Source organism: Octopus bimaculoides, chromosome 10, assembly GCF_046866305.1.
Source record: "Octopus bimaculoides isolate indiv1 chromosome 10, ASM4686630v1, whole genome shotgun sequence".
NCBI classification, from domain to species: domain Eukaryota; kingdom Metazoa; phylum Mollusca; class Cephalopoda; order Octopoda; family Octopodidae; genus Octopus; species Octopus bimaculoides.
The window spans coordinates 87,688,314-87,695,813 of record NC_142937.1 but is presented as its reverse complement, the minus strand read 5'-3'; positions in this window follow the sequence as shown (position 1 = coordinate 87,695,813).

Below are 7,500 nucleotides of genomic sequence, written 5' to 3'. Positions count from 1 at the left end.
CCCATACAGAAACAAATACACTGCTACATACATGAGAGGTAAACAACCAGTAAAATGCTCAAACCATACATATTATATACTACAGGGATAAAACACGTCCTTGTTATAGACTGCATTAATATGTTATCAAAACATTGTTAAAATAGAAACGTTATTACAAAATTAATTGCAAAAATAAATAACTTATAAGCTAAAAATAAAACCCCATCGACACGGAACTCCAAATTTGTGAAGCATGGATTTGGAATTTCATATAACCAATGCAATATACCAATTTGGGTGTAATTTTGAAACTGGTAAATACCTTAACTGAAACTATTTCATCGGCGGCAGCGAGCTGGCGGCGGAGTGCTGGCAAAAACTTTTCGCACGCCGGGCGAAATGCTTAGCAGTATTTCGTCTGCCGCTACGTTCTGAGTTCAAATTCCGCCAAGGTCGACTTTGCGTTTCATCCTTTCGGGGCTGATTAAATAAGTACCAGTTACGCACTGAGGTCGATATAATCGACTTAATCCGTTTGTCTGTCCTTGTTTGTCCCCTCTGTGTGTAGCCCCTTGTAGGCAGTAAATAAATAAGAAATATGAAACTATTTCATCAGACACACAAGCATGACTCTTTCTCATCTATTAAGTATGCCTTTAAAACGAGGTGCCATTGCAGCGTGTATAGAATATAACACAACACGTCACAAAATTGGATTTTAAAAAATAATAAAAAAAGAAATAGTAATAGAAAAATACTGTCGTCCTAATAACATTAGAATAGCTATGAAAATACAAAACAAAAGGTACATATAGATCACTTGTGGAATAAACAATGAAGTTATTCGCTAATGAAGTTTTTGTCAGTTACAAATTCTTTTGTATGATTCCTTTGCTATTTCTAAAACATGCAACACACAACTTCATTCAGGAGAAATGAAAAATGCAAGTTCAATGAACGAAGGAACGTTAATGCTTCCAAGTTCAATGAACTTAGAATCATTAATGTATCCAACTAAACATTAATGACTAAAAAGGAAATATGAAAAAAAAAATCTATATTACTAAATAACATCGTATGTATATAGGTGTGTACATGTGTTGAGGAGTTGTCACGTTCTTTGACCTTTTTTTTTTTTTTTAATTTAATCTAAGATCTTTTCTTTTCTTTTTTTTTTCTTTTTTTTTTTTCTTTTTTTTTTTTCGGGGTGATTTTTATGGGTAGGGAAAGAGTCGTTTCACTGAAATCAAATGAAAAATATTTTCATTTATTATATTTCAACTACACTTTTAGGATTGGGTAGGTTGTTTCTCAGCGAAACATCAGGATACATTTTCAAATTCCTTTCACAAAAATTCTATGACAAATACTCTCTTATTATATGCTTTTCCTAAATTCATATACGCCATAAGCTGAATATAACGAGATGTATATTCAAGAATGTGAAAAAGTACGGAAACAATTTGCGCTGATTATGAAGTCACTTTTGCGCAAAAAAGCAACTCGAGATTTGGAAATATATAATTTCCGTATGATTAGGCGCAGGCATGGCATCGTGGTTAAGGAGTTAGCTTCACAACCAAGTGGTTTCAGGTTCAGTCCTATTGCACGTTACCTTGGGCAAGTGTCGACTACTATAACCGCGGGCAGACCAATGCCTAGCGAGCGGATTTTGTTGGCAGAAACTGTGTGGAAGCCTATCGGTTGCGTGTATATGTATGTGGGTGGATGGGCGTGGGTGGATGGGCGTGGGTGGATGGGTGTGGGTGGATGGGCGTGAGTGGATGGGTGTGGGTGGATGGGTGTGGGTGGATGGGTGTGGGTGGATGGGCGTGGGTGGATGGGTGTGGGTGGATGGGTGTGGGTGGATGGGTGTGGGTGGATGGGTGTGGGTGGATGGGTGTGGGTGGATGGGTGTGGGTGGGTGTGGATATGTGTGTGTGTCTTTGTGTCTGTGTTTGTCTCTCCCCTTCACCTCTTGACAACCGGTTATGGTGTGTTTACGTCCCCGTAGCTTATCGGTTCGGCAAATTGGTACTAGGCTTTAAAAATAATAAGTCTTAGGGTTGATTTGTTTGCCTAAAGCCCTTCATGACGGTGCTCCAGAATGGCCGCAATCAAATGACTGAAACAGATAAAAGAATAAAAGAATAAAAGAATAAAAGAATACAAGAATAAAAGTGTTATTATTTATCATCCTCATTAACATCATCAACAGCTCAATATTTGACGTCACGATTGTGTTCAATTATACACGATCACAGTAGTGGGTTCCCCATTTTGAAAGTAAAGCTGTTCCTTTGTGTGTGTGTGTGTGTGTGTGTGTGTGTGTGTGTGTGTGTGTGTGTGTGTGTGTGTGTGTGTGTGTGCGCGTGTGTGTGTGTATGCGTGTGCGCGCGCGCGTATGTGTGTATATCTATGAATGTATGTATTATTTCTTTACTACCCACAAGGGGCTACACACAGAGGGGACAAACAAAGACAGACAAATGGATTAAGTCGATTATATCGACCCCAGTGCGTGACTGGTACTTATTTAATCGACCCCGAAAGGATGAAAGGCAACGTCGACCTCGGCGGAATTTGAACTCAGAACGTAGCGGCAGACGAAATACCGCTATGCATTTCGCCCGGCGTGTGTGTGTGTTTATGAATGTATGTATGTATGTGCATATATATATGTGTGTGTGTGTGTGTGTGTCTATGAATGTATGTATGATTGTATATATATGCATATATGTGTGTGTATGCGTGTGTGTGTGTGTCTGTATGGGGTTGTTTATACAAACGAGAGAGAATAGAACGCAATACAAGAAGTAAGCTGCTTATATCATTGTAGTTAAGAAGCCTCATCGGTAACTGAAGGGCCGAGAGTTTCATATCAAATGCTTTGGTACGAAACCCTAGAGCCTTGAGTCACTGACATCGCTTCTTGTGTGTGTGTGTGTGTGTGTGTGTGTGTGTGTGTGTGTGTGTGTGTGTGTGTGTGTGTGTGTGTGTGTTATGCATGTATGTATCTATGCATGTATATGTGAGTGACTGAGTGGATGCATGTTTGTGCGTGTGTCAGTAATTGGCCATTGTCACTGATAGAGGACGCGTTCTGTGTCTAGTGGTTAATACGTCGACAAATACAAAGTTTTCGAATTTGTTCCCGCCTCTTCAACTCTTAGTTGTCTGTGACTGGTTCTTTTCTAGAACAAATTGATGGCTAAAACATGTGACGCTTTGTTTCCCTAACATTTTTTGTTTTGTTTAACTCTTTAATATAAATTCCAAACAAAAATTGTTTTGATTTCATTAAAGGCATTTATCACACACATTCCTTCTCACAGCAATCGAAGTCGGGCAATGATTTAGGCTGCGTAATATAAATAACGCAAATAATAAAAATAATTCCTTACATAGAAATTAGTGAGGAAATGGAGCAGTCGATTATAACCAGCCCCGGTTCTTGACTGATATTATTTTAGCGCCCCAGAAGAAAAAAAGGCGAAGCTGATCTCAAACCGGATTTTAACTCAAAATAAAGGCTCTAATTAAATTCTAATTACCGCAAGGAATATTCATTGACACACTAACGATTCCACCTATCCACAGCAACAATGACAATCCTTTCTAATTTTAGCACAAAACCAGTGACTTTAAGGTTGGGTAAATCGATTGAATTGATTCCAGTACACAGCTGGTACTTATTTCATTGACCCTGAAAGGTGTAAGATGAAGTCAACCTCGGAAGAATTTGAACTCAGAACGTAAAAAGCCGGAAAAAATACCGTTAAGCACTTTTTTCCCTTTTGTCCGATGAGATAACGATTTTGCCAGCTCGTTCATTCGTTGTTTTCAATTTTTGGTTAGAAATTTTGAGGAGAAAACGTTAGGCGATACCATCAACTCCAGTACTTAATTAGTACTTTATTTTATTGATCTCAGTGCGATGAACAGTAAAGTTGCCATCGATGAAAATTGAACTCAAAACGTAAGTAACTGGAAGAAACGCCTCAAGACATTTTTCCCATGCTCGAACGATTCTGTCAAATCCACCCTAAACAATAGTTTCATATTTTGGCACAAGGCCAGCAATTTTAAAGTGAGGGGATTGGTCGATACTTATTTTAACCACCTCGAGAGAATAAAATGCAAAGCTAACCTCAGGAGGATTTGAACTCAGCATTTTCCCCATGTCTTTAACGATTCTTCCAGCTCGCCGCCTTAATTACGTCTTATTTAGTCTACTCCATTTGGTTGTATGACTTTCGGAGGATGGAAATTATTACGGTTTTTTATGCCCATTGAGACTCCACTTGGCCACATATCTTTCTTGATTACCTCAGCAATCACCGCTGTCCGCACTGTGTCACAAATGTGAGTATAAGTCAGCGATCAACGTCATTACCAATATCCTTGATTCATATTGCCTCAAGTGCTTATCTATTCTCTCCGCAATACTTTTAGGTGTCTCTCCAATGTATGCCGTGTTCTTGTCTTTACAAGCACCCTCTATGCACTTTATCCTTGATCGTCATCTTCGTATTGCATCGACCTATGTATTACAGCAATATGGTATTGGTAAGTGTATCACGTACCAACTCGACTTGCTTCTTTGCTCCGTCATCTGCTTTAAATCAGGCACATAGTTCTAAATTTCTTCCCCTGATCGATAGAGAAGATATCGCTCCGCACATTGGCTTCGGATCCTTCAAATGGTCTCTCTGAAGACATAAAGAAACCTGTTTTAGCAAATAACATTTTCTTTCTCTTGCTCTTGGATAAAGCTCTCCGGCAAAGATGCACTCTTCTTGGTAACAAAACATTGCCAAGCAAATATTTTCTCAGTTTGCCGCCTCATGTTCAAATTAGGGGCTGCAGTTTCATTTATTTAGCAAAGACATGCATGCATATGTTGTTGTTATGGTTGTTGTTGCTGCTGTTACTGTTATTTTGTTGTCATTCTTATTATTGCTGACGTTGTTATTACTATTATTGCTGTTGCTGACATTTCTGTCACTATTATTGTTTGCCTTATCGCCGCGATAAGGCAAACTGAACTGCTTTCTGTCAGGTCATAGTTTTCCTTTGCAAAATGTTTACGTCCAGCTGTGTATTTAACTTTGTTTTCTAATTTGCTTTCTGAATTGTTGCTTTCAATTGAATTTCTCAATGGGCGTTGTCTCGATAGTTAGTTGTCATCTTGGGTCAATTGTAGATACAAAACAAAGCTGAGATGAAAACGTTAAAAGATTGCAAAATCTGCTCCTTTCTCGTGTGGGAAATTTAGATAGAAACGTAATGTTAATCCGATACAGAGCACTAAATATTTCTCCATAGATAATCGTCACCGGTCCTTCATGTCAGACATAGAGACTCTAAGCATAGCATGCAAGTGATGCTGCAACACTGGCCGAATGTGTGAGGCAATATGAATCCACGCAAGTTAACTTGGTCTTTTAACCATAACCGCTTCTCTAAAATAAAGTACCAATTATATCCTAGGGTTGATCGAATCGATGTAATTCCACCCCACCAAAAACAAAAACATTCTGGCCCCTTGTGTGTATGTTAAAAATTAAAATAAAGAACTTCTCCCCTCTCTTTTTCTCTTTCTTTTTTTTTTCTCTTCACACTTTAATGATTTCTAGCCGTCTGTCTATTTATAAGTCAATCTGTCTATCTACCAATGTATCTTATCTATTTTTCTATCTATCAAACAATTGACCTATCTATCTATTGTCTATCTATCTATCTATCTGTCAGTCTTTCTATGTCTAACTATATATTTATCACTCTGTCTATCTACCTATCTATTTGTCTACCAATCAATCAATTTATCTCCTTATTTGTTCATCTCTATTTAACTATCAGTCTATCAATCTATCAGTTTATTTGTCTGTCAAGCAATCAGTTAATCTAGCTAGTTACCTACCTGTCTATTTTCTACATTCTTACATGTCTGTTTATTAACATCTCTATCTGTCTATGAATATATTTATCTGCTAACAAATCTATGCAACAAATTATCTATCTACTAATATATCTAGGGATCGATCAATTCATCAGTCAATCAATCTAACACGATAATGATTCTACCAGTAATGAAACGTGCTCCCTTTTTCCACTCACTCGATATCTCCTTTTCCTTTCACTCCCTGTCCTTACTGTATTTTAATCGACTCCATTCAAAACTCGTATGAGACATTTTTCTCTGCTCGCCGCCACCGCCGCCGCTTGTCGCTTCAGAACCACGTTAATATGGAACATTCTCCTTGCTTCACTTCCTACATTGTTGACCCAGTAGTACTTCAACGGAGTTTAAACATCCCTCCCTGCAGCGTATTCATTACTAGCAATCCGTTTAGAATGTCATCCAACCTTTCTGATGTCACCTGGTGAGAATTACTAAGAGTATTAATGAAAAAAGGCTTAAGTAAAACATCAACCGTGTCCATGTAAGCAGTCAAGAATGGAAGGAAATAATTATGGCTGCCACACCTCACCAACTTCCGGCTTGATTATACATTAATAAACGAGTCTATAAATATATATATATATATATATATATATATATATATATATATATATATATATAGACATTATACGTACTTCTTTGCTCTTTTACCGGCTCTAATCGCTGAATGGTCGCCATGATGACATTCTATATGTAAAGACACACACATATGTAGATACACAAGATATAAACGTGTTCAAGTACATGTTTATATATATATATATATATATACATACATATATACGACGGGCTTCTATCAGTTTCCGTCTATCAAATCCACTCACAAGGCTTTGGTCAGCCCGAGGCTATAGTAGAAGACACTTGCCCAAGGTACCACGCAGTGGGACTGAACCCAGAACCATGTGGTTGGTAAGCAAGCTACTTACCACACAGCCACTCCTGCGCCTATATATTGACCGTTGACTGAACACTATTCAATTTTTTTTCTCCGTGTTTTTCTCCTTGTCTCCGTATTCTTTCTGTTGAAGAGCGTAGCTCGAAACGTCAAAGACTTTCCGTATTCCCGAGCGTCATACTAATATATACTTTTGTTATTTACACCACCTGTCCTCGTCTGTTGTTATTATTTGTATATTCTCCCATATATATATATATATATATATATATATTATTGTTTTATATATTATTTTCTTCATTTTGTACTTTTTTGTACTTCTTTGTAAAAAAACATTTTCATTCTCCTTCTTCTTGATAATTTGCTTCATCGCAATGAAAACCGGTTAGAAAAAATCTTTATTAAATTATGCTTCTAGTTCAGCATTCTGGCTTTTTTTCATTTTCCTATTATTTCTCCACGTGCGGTTAACACAACCCCACTATTTACTGACTTATATATATATATATATATATATATATATATATATATATATACGTATGTTTGTGTGTGTACGTACTCAACAGTCAAAACCAAACAGCTTGTCGTGTGACAAGTGTTTATGAATATATTTCCTCAGAAGGCCTCTTACATCATTGTAGAGCATTAGGTTGTTGAC